The following is an 8,882-nucleotide window of genomic DNA, read 5'->3' on the forward strand; positions in this document are numbered from 1 at the left end:
GAAGCAAGCCTGCGGGTCGCTGCAATATATTGAGCGGGGAGCCAGAAAATTCTGGCGGCGACCGAGGCCTCCGCGGCCGGGGAAATAATCCTCGGTAATTTTACATGTTAAATTAACATGTGTATTAACACAGGCTTGGAGAAGCAAGCCTGCGGGACTCTGCAATACATTGAGCGGGGAGCCAGAAAATTCTGGCGGCGACCGCGGCCTCTGCGGCCAGGGAAATAATCCTCGGTAATTTTACATGTTAAATAACCATGTGTATTAACACAGGCTGGGAGAAGCAAGCATGCGGGACTCTGCAATATATTGAGCAGGGAGCCAGAAAATTCTGGCTGCGACCGAGGCCTCTGCGGCCGAGGAAATGGTCATTGGTAATTTTACATGTTAAATTAACATGTGTTTTAACACAGGCTGGGAGATGCAGGCATTCTGGACTTAGAAAAATTTCGAGCAGGGGCCCGAGAAATTCTCCCGGCGACCGAGGCCTCCGCGGCCGGGAGAACTCTCGAAAACCACCTCGTTCGTGGTTGTTTGCCGTGCGGGGCGAATCGGGAAATCTAGCAAATAGCTGAAGACATTCTCCCGGCGATGGAGGCCTCGGCGGCCGGGAAAAACGCCCGCGCTCGGGCGTTGCGCGCCCCCTTGGCAAGGCCCATTTTGGGTTATATAGGGGGTAGTGGTGTCCCGAGGGGAAAAAATTAACATGTTAAATACTGCTCCCAGGCAATTGTAAAATGTCTCGGCGACGGAAGGCACCACTACCCGGCATATTTACGCCCCTCGGACTCCGTGCGCCAGCCTGTAATAGCGAATCGGGACTTAGAAAAAAAATTCGAGCAGGGAGCCAGAACATTTTCCCGGCGATCGAGGCCTCCGCGGCCGAGGAATTTGTCATTGGTGATTTTGCATGTTAAATTAACATGTGTATTAACACAGGCTTGGAGAAGCAAGCCTGCGGGACTCTGCAATACATTGAGCGGGCAGCCAGAAAATTCTGGCGGCGACCGAGGCCTCCGCGGCCGGGGAAATAATCCTCTGTAATTTTACATGTTAAATTAACATGTGTATTAACACAGGCTTGGAGAAGCAAGCCTGCGGGACGCTGCAATACATTGAGCGGGGAGCCAGAAATTTCTGGCGGCGACCGAGGCCTCTGCGGCCGGGATAATAATCCTTGGTAATTTTACATGTTAAATTAACATGTGTATTAACACAGGCTGGGAGAACTAGGCATTCTAGACTTTGAAAAATTTCGAGCAGGGGCCGGAGAAATTCTCCCGGCGACCGAGGCCTCCGCGGCCGGGAGAACTCTCGGCGCTCGGGCTCCGCGTCTACCCATGGGGAGCGGGAAGCCAGAAAATTCTGGCGGCGACCGAGGCCTCCGCGGCCGAGGAAATGGTCCTTGGTGATTTTACATGTTAAATTAACATGTGTATTAACACAGGCTGGGAAAAGCAAGCCTGCGGGACTCTGCAATATATTGAGCGGGGAGCCAGAAAATTCTGGCGGCGACCGAGGCCTCCACGGCCGGGGAAATAATCCTCGGTAATTTAACATGTTAAATTAACATGTGTATTAACACAGGCTTGGAGAAGCATGCCTGCGGGACTCTGCAATACATTGAGCGGGGAGCCAGAAAATTCTGGCGGCGACCGAGGCCTCTGCGGCCGAGGAAATGGTCATTGGTAATTTTACATGTTAAATTAACATGTGTATTAACACAGGCTGGGAAAAGCAAGCCTGCGGGACTCTGCAATATATTGAGCGGGGAGCCAGAAAATTCTGGCGGCGACCGAGGCCTCCACGGCCGGGGAAATAATCCTCGGTAATTTAACATGTTAAATTAACATGTGTATTAACACAGGCTGGGAGAAGCAGGCATTCTGGACTTTGAAAAATTTCGAGCAGGGGCCGGAGAAATTCTCCCGGCGACCGAGGCCTCCGCGGCCGGGAGAACACTCGGCGCTCGGGCTCCGCGTGTACCCGCGGCAAGGCCCATGTTGGGTTATATAGGGGGTAGTGGTGTCCCGAGGGGGAAAAAATTAACATGTTAAATACAGCTTCCAGGCAATAGAAAAATGTCTCGGCGACGGAAGGCACCACTACCCGGCGAATTCCCGCCCCTCTGACTCCGTGCGCCAGCCTGTAATAGCGAATCGGGACTTAGAAAAAATTCGAGCAGGGAGCCAGACAATTCTGTCGGCGACCGAGGCCTCCGTGGCCGGGGAAATAATCCTCGGTAATTTTACATGTTAAATTAACATGTGTATTAACACAGGCTTGGAGAACCAAGCCTGCGGGACTCTGCAATACATTGAGCGGGGAGCCAGAAAATTCTGGCGGCGACCGAGGCCTCCGCGGCCGGGGAAATAATCCTCGGTAATTTTACATGTTAAATTAACATGTGTATTAACACAGGCTTGGAGAACCAAGCCTGCGGGACTCTGCAATACATTGAGAGGTGAGCCAGAAAATTCTGGCGGCGACCGAGGCCTCCGCGGCCGAGGAAATGGTCCTCGGTGATTTTACATGTTAAATTAACATGTGTATTAACACAGGCTGGGAGAAGCAAGCCTGCGGGACTCTGCAATATATTGAGCGGGGAGCCAGAAAATTCTGGCGGCGACCGAGGCCTCCACGGCCGGGGAAATAATCCTCGATAATTTAACATGTTAAATTAACATGTGTATTAACACAGGCTGGGAGAAGCAGGCATTCTGGACTTTGAAAAATTTCGAGCAGGGGCCGGAGAAATTCTCCCGGCGACCGAGGCCTCCGCGGCCGGGAGAACTTCGGCGCTCGGGCTCTGCGTGTACCCACCGCAAGGCCTATTTTGGGTTTTATAGGGGGTAGTGGTGTCTCTGGAGGGAAAAAATACACGGTAAATATTGCAGCCAGAGCCTATGGCAATCTGTTGGCGACCGAGGCCTCCACACCCCGGCAAATTTTCGGCTCTCGGACTGTGTGTATTCCACTGGAGACAGGCCTGCGGGACTCTGTAATATATTGAGCCGGGAGCCAGAAAATTCTGGCGGCGACCGAGGCCTCCGCGGCCGAGGAAAAGGTCATTGGTAAAATTACATGTTAAATTAACATGTGTATTAACACAGGCTGGGAGAAGCAGGCATTCTGGACTTAGAAAAATTTCGAGCAGGGGCCCGAGAAATTCTCCCGGCTACGAGGCCTCCGCGGCCGGGAGAAACTCGGCGCTCGGGCTCCGCGTCTACACATGGGGAGCGGGCAGCCAGAAAATTCTGGCGGCGACCGAGGCCTCCGCGGCCGAGGAAATGGTCCTTGGTGATTTTACATGTTAAATTAACATGTGTATTAACACAGGCTGGGAGAAGCAAGCCTGCGGGTCGCTGCAATATATTGAGCGGGGAGCCAGAAATTTCTGGCGGCGACCGAGGCCTCCGCGGCCGGGGAAATAATCCTCGGTAATTTTACATGTTAAATTAACATGTGTATTAACACAGGCTTGGAGAAGCAAGCATGCGGGACTCTGCAATATATTGAGCAGGGAGCCAGAAAATTCTGGCTGCGACCGAGGCCTCTGCGGCCGAGGAAATGGTCATTGGTAATTTTACATGTTAAATTAACATGTGTTTTAACACAGGCTGGGAGATGCAGGCATTCTGGACTTAGAAAAATTTCGAGCAGGGGCCAGGGAAATTCTCCCTGCGACCGAGGCCTCCGCGGCCGGGAGAACTCTCGAAAACCACCTCGTTCGTGGTTGTTTGTCGTGCGGGGCGAATCGGGAAATCTAGCAAATAGCTGAAGACATTCTCCCGGCGATGGAGGTCTCGGCGGCCGGGAAAAACGCCCGCGCTCGGGCGTTGCGCGCCCCCTTGGCAAGGCCCATTTTGCGTTATATAGGGGGTAGTGGTGTCACGAGGGGAAAAAATTAACATGTTAAATACTGCTCCCAGGCAATTGTAAAATGTCTCGGCGACGGAAGGCACCACTACCCGGCATATTTACGCCCCTCGGACTCCGTGCGCCAGCCTGTAATAGCGAATCGGGACTTAGAAAAAAAATTCGAGCAGGGAGCCAGAACATTTTCCCGGCGATCGAGGCCTCCGCGGCCGAGGAATTTGTCATTGGTGATTTTGCATGTTAAATTAACATGTGTATTAACACAGGCTTGGAGAAGCAAGCCTGCGGGACTCTGCAATACATTGAGCGGGCAGCCAGAAAATTCTGGCGGCGACCGAGGCCTCCGCGGCCGGGGAAATAATCCTCTGTAATTTTACATGTTAAATTAACATGTGTATTAACACAGGCTTGGAGAAGCAAGCCTGCGGGACTCTGCAATACATTGAGCGGGGAGCCAGAAATTTCTGGCGGCGACCGAGGCCTCTGCGGCCGGGATAATAATCCTTGGTAATTTTACATGTTAAATTAACATGTGTATTAACACAGGCTGGGAGAACTAGGCATTCTGGACTTTGAAAAATTTCGAGCAGGGGCCGGAGAAATTCTCCCGGCGACCGAGGCCTCCGCGGCCGGGAGAACTCTCGGCGCTCGGGCTCCGCGTCTACCCATGGGGAGCGGGCAGCCAGAAAATTCTGGCGGCGACCGAGGCCTCCGCGGCCGAGGAAAAGGTCATTGGTAATATTACATGTTAAATTAACATGTGTATTAACACATGCTGGGAGAAGCAGGCATTCTGGACTTTGAAAAATTTCGAGCAGGGGCCGGAGAAATTCTCCCGGCGACCGAGGCCTCCGCGGCCGGGAGAACTCTCGGCGCTTGGGCAGCGCGTCTACCCATGGGGAGCGGGCAGCCAGAAAATTCTGGCGGTGACCGAGGCCTCCGCGGCCGAGGAAATGGTCCTTGGTGATTTTACATGTTAAATTAACATGTGTATTAACACAGGCTGGGAGAAGCAGGCATTCTGGACTTAGAAAAATTTCGAGCAGGGGCCGTTGAAATTCTCCCGGCGACCGAGGCCTCCGCGGCCGGGAGAACTCTCGGCGCTCGGGCTCCGCGTGTACACGCGTCAAGGCCCATTTTGGGTTATATAGGGTGTAGTGGTGTCTCTGGAGGGAAAAAATACACGGTAAATATTGCAGCCAGAGCCTATGGCAATCTGTTGGCGACCGAGGCCTCCACACCCCGGCAAATTTTCGGCTCTCGGACTGTGTGTATTCCACTGGAGACAGGCCTGCGGGACTGTGCAGTATATTGAGCGGGGAGCCAGGAAAATCTCCCGGCGACCGAGGCCTCCGCGGCCGAGGAAATGGTAATTGGTGGTTTTGCATGTAAAATTAACATGTGTATTAACACAAGCTGGGATGAGAGGAATTTGGCGGCGACCGAGGCCTCCTCACCCCGGCAAAATATCAGCTACCGGGCTCTGCATATTCCTACAGAAGCAGGCCTGCAGGACTCTGCAATATATTGAGCGGGAACCAGAAAATTCTGGCGGCGACCGAGGCCTCCGCGGCCGAGGAAAATTGTCATTGGTGGTTTGCATGTAAAATTAACATGTGTATTAACACAAGCTGTGACCAGAGGAATTTGGCGGCGACCGGGGCCTCCACACCCCGGCAAAATATCAGCTACCGGGCTCTGCTTATTCACATTCAAGCAGGCATTAGGGACTCTGAAAAGTTTCGGGCGGGGAGCCAGAAAATTCTCCCGGCCACAGAGCCCTCCCTCCCGAGAGTCTGTGTAAATGCCTGTTATACAGGCCCCATGAATTCCAGCCTTATAGGTTATTTTAAGTCTCCGTTCGTGGTTGTTCGTAAACAACTGCGATTCGGGATTTTGACCTATTTCCTATGATCATGTTCCCGGAAGTTAGCCAGCCTCTTTCAGTCAAAATCTCATATTTTGGGTACCTTTGTGAACCCATCGATAGGCCCATTTTGGGTATATTAGGGGGACATGCAATCGGGAAAAATTGGAATTATTTGCAATATGGAAAGAATATGTACATAAATGAAAAGGGAGTCCCCCCGAGTTTTCTCGCCCTATATATATTGCAAAAATATCCAATTAATTATTGTGGAACCTGTAGCACCTTTCTATGAAGCAGAATTAACATTACAGAACGGTTTGAATGCTACCACCTCAGTTTCTCTACAATGCATTGGATTTCAAAGAGGTGAATTACTGTGGATGGTACTGTTGTATGGCTAACAAATCGTCTGGGAAACAATGCAGAATTAAATTAAGAAGGTTGTATGTTTTCTGTTACATGGTGGAGGTGCCCTCTAGTACACAGTAAAATGTTTTGTGGACTGCAGCTCCTTGAGGAATTAATTCAGTATGGGTCTTGTAGTGGTCTGAAAGTGGATGATGAAAAAGAATGTATAATGGTATTCAGAGCACCTCGCGGTGAAGCGGACATGCTACCTCAAAATGCTTGATTGATTCATGCCCAGTTCCCCCAAGAAGCGGTACATTGAAAAAATTGATTTACTTTGTGGATGATACTAGCAAATACTATCCGCTGGGGGAAGTAAGCAGAAATTTGGTGGTCGTATGTTTGTTACATGGTAGAGGTGCTTTCTAGTACACAATGAAATGCTTGGTGTACCGCTGCTCCTTGAAGAATTAATTCCATATGGGTCTAGCCGTGGTCTTAACTGTGAACACGAAGAACTATCTAAAGTGGCCTATCTGTCTGAACTGCAATACACAAGCTGCGAGCCAATGCTATACCTTTCTCAGGTAACGAGCTCTTGTGCGGCGATTCGATTGGATGCGAAATGGTGGGGAACGCGTGTCCGGTCGTCTTAACCAAGTAATGGTTCCCCTCTGTTAACAATGAAATGTTTGATGGATCGCAGCTCCCTGAGAGACAAGTTTCAAAGGGGTTAGTCGCGGTCTTCAATCCTGGCCAAGGTGCAGTCACCATCTATAAGAGATACCTGCTTTACTGAAGGGTAGCAAGAGTTCCCTTGCCCGCATGTTGCTCCGTGGGGGTATATCAGTATAAAGGTAGAAGAAGCCATGATCGGAGCTTCGGTGGATGAGATTGGCGGAGAAGACATGTTCTTGTCTATCTGGTAGATCAGGGGGGTGGCAGCTGATCCGGAGAAAGCAAGCGGACTCCCGATGTTCCGTCGACTCCCAATGTACACTTGAAACATGCACATTTGGGTGGCGAGGGGGCGTTGTGGCCATCCGAAAACATGTCTTCATCTCTCTTATTGGTGGACCGCTGCTCCTTGAAGAATTAATTCCATATGGGTCTAGTCTTGGTGATAACTGTGAACACTAAGAACTATCTAAAGTGGCCTATCTGTCTGAACTGCAATACACTAGCTGCGAGCCAATGCTATACCTTTCTTAGGTAACGAGCTCTTGTGCGGCAATTCGATTGGATGCGAAATGGTGGGGAACGCGTGTCCTATCGTCTTAACCAAGTAATGGTTCCCCTCTGTTAACAATGAAATGTTTGATGGATCGCAGCTCCCTGAGAGACAAGTTTCAAAGGGGTTAGTCGCGGTCTTCAATCCTGGCCAAGGTGCAGTCACCATCTATAAGAGATACCTGCTTTACTGAAGGGTAGCAAGAGTTCCCTTGCCCGCATGTTGCTCCGTGGGGGTATATCAGTATAAAGGTAGAAGAAGCCATGATCGGAGCTTCGGTGGATGAGATTGGTGGAGAAGACATGTTCTTGTCTATCTGGTAGATCAGGGGGGTGGCAGCTGATCCGGAGAAAGCAAGCGGACTCCCGATGTTCCGTCGACTCCCAATGTACACTTAAAACATGCACATTTGGGTGGCGAGGGGGCGTTGTGGCCATCCGAAAACATGTCTTCATCTCTCTTATTGGTGGACCGCTGCTCCTTGAAGAATTAAATCCATATGGGTCTAGTCTTGGTGATAACTGTGAACACTAAGAACTATCTAAAGTGGCCTATCTGTCTGAACTGCAATACACTAGCTGCGAGCCAATGCTATACCTTTCTCAGGTAACGAGCTCTTGTGCGGCAATTCGATTGGATGCGAAATGGTGGGGAACGCGTGTCCTATCGTCTTAACCAAGTAATGGTTCCCCTCTGTTAACAATGAAATGTTTGATGGATCGCAGCTCCCTGAGAGACAAGTTTCAAAGGGGTTAGTCGCGGTCTTCAGCCCTGGCCAAAGGTGTTTAGAAATGAATACTTTTCGGACCAGTGGGCAAATTAGTTCACAGCGAGCCCACGGGCCAACGGTCTGCTCCCGCAGTGGGCCGCGCCCGAATGTGGGCACCGATCATATAATTTGAAATCCACTCGCCAAGTACCATGCGAGTTTCTAAGAGCGCGATATATTCGCCAGTGAAAGCCTTGGAAGTTTGGCCTCGCCTACTCCCTAGGAAAATTAATTAGAGATGGAAGGAAAGACTTTGCAATTGCAAAGCGGGTGTCGATATTGGGAAGTCGCCCCCGTACTTGTTGATACAGAAGGAAAAAAAAATGTACATCATAAGATTCGGACCCGGTGCTCTGCGGACCCGGGAGGTTCCTCCGAACGAAAAAAAAAGCTGCTAGCAGCTCCCTGGTTGATCCTGCCAGTAGTCATATGCTTGTCTCAAAGATTAAGCCATGCATGTCTAAGTGCAAGCCAAAATAAGGTGAAACCGCGAATGGCTCATTAAATCAGTTATGGTTCCTTAGATCGTACCACATGACTTGGATAACTGTGGTAATTCTAGAGCTAATACATGCTGAACTGAGTCCCGACCAGAAATGGGAGGGATGCTTTTATTAGATCAAAACCAATCGGCGTGGCTCGTCTGCGTCCGTTTGCTTTGGTGACTCTGGATAACTTTGTGCTGATCGCACGGTCTCCGTACCGGCGACGCATCTTTCAAATGTCTGCCTTATCAACTGTCGATGGTAGGTTCTGCGCCTACCATGGTTGTAACGGGTAACGGG

At 50.6% G+C, this 8,882-nt stretch overlaps 1 non-coding gene across 1 annotated transcript in view; it reads left to right on the top strand.

Annotated features, from left to right (window-relative positions):
* The first annotated feature begins 8,499 nt into the window (after positions 1 to 8,499).
* The window catches only part of LOC134544896 (small subunit ribosomal RNA), a 1,989-nt gene continuing 1,606 nt past the window's right edge, over positions 8,500 to 8,882 (top strand). The window contains exon 1 of the ribosomal RNA XR_010078126.1: positions 8,500 to 8,882. This exon is cut by the window's right edge and continues 1,606 nt beyond it. This is a non-coding gene — a ribosomal RNA (small subunit ribosomal RNA).

Source organism: Bacillus rossius, unplaced genomic scaffold (assembly GCF_032445375.1).
Source record: "Bacillus rossius redtenbacheri isolate Brsri unplaced genomic scaffold, Brsri_v3 Brsri_v3_scf510, whole genome shotgun sequence".
NCBI lineage: Eukaryota > Metazoa > Arthropoda > Insecta > Phasmatodea > Bacillidae > Bacillus > Bacillus rossius.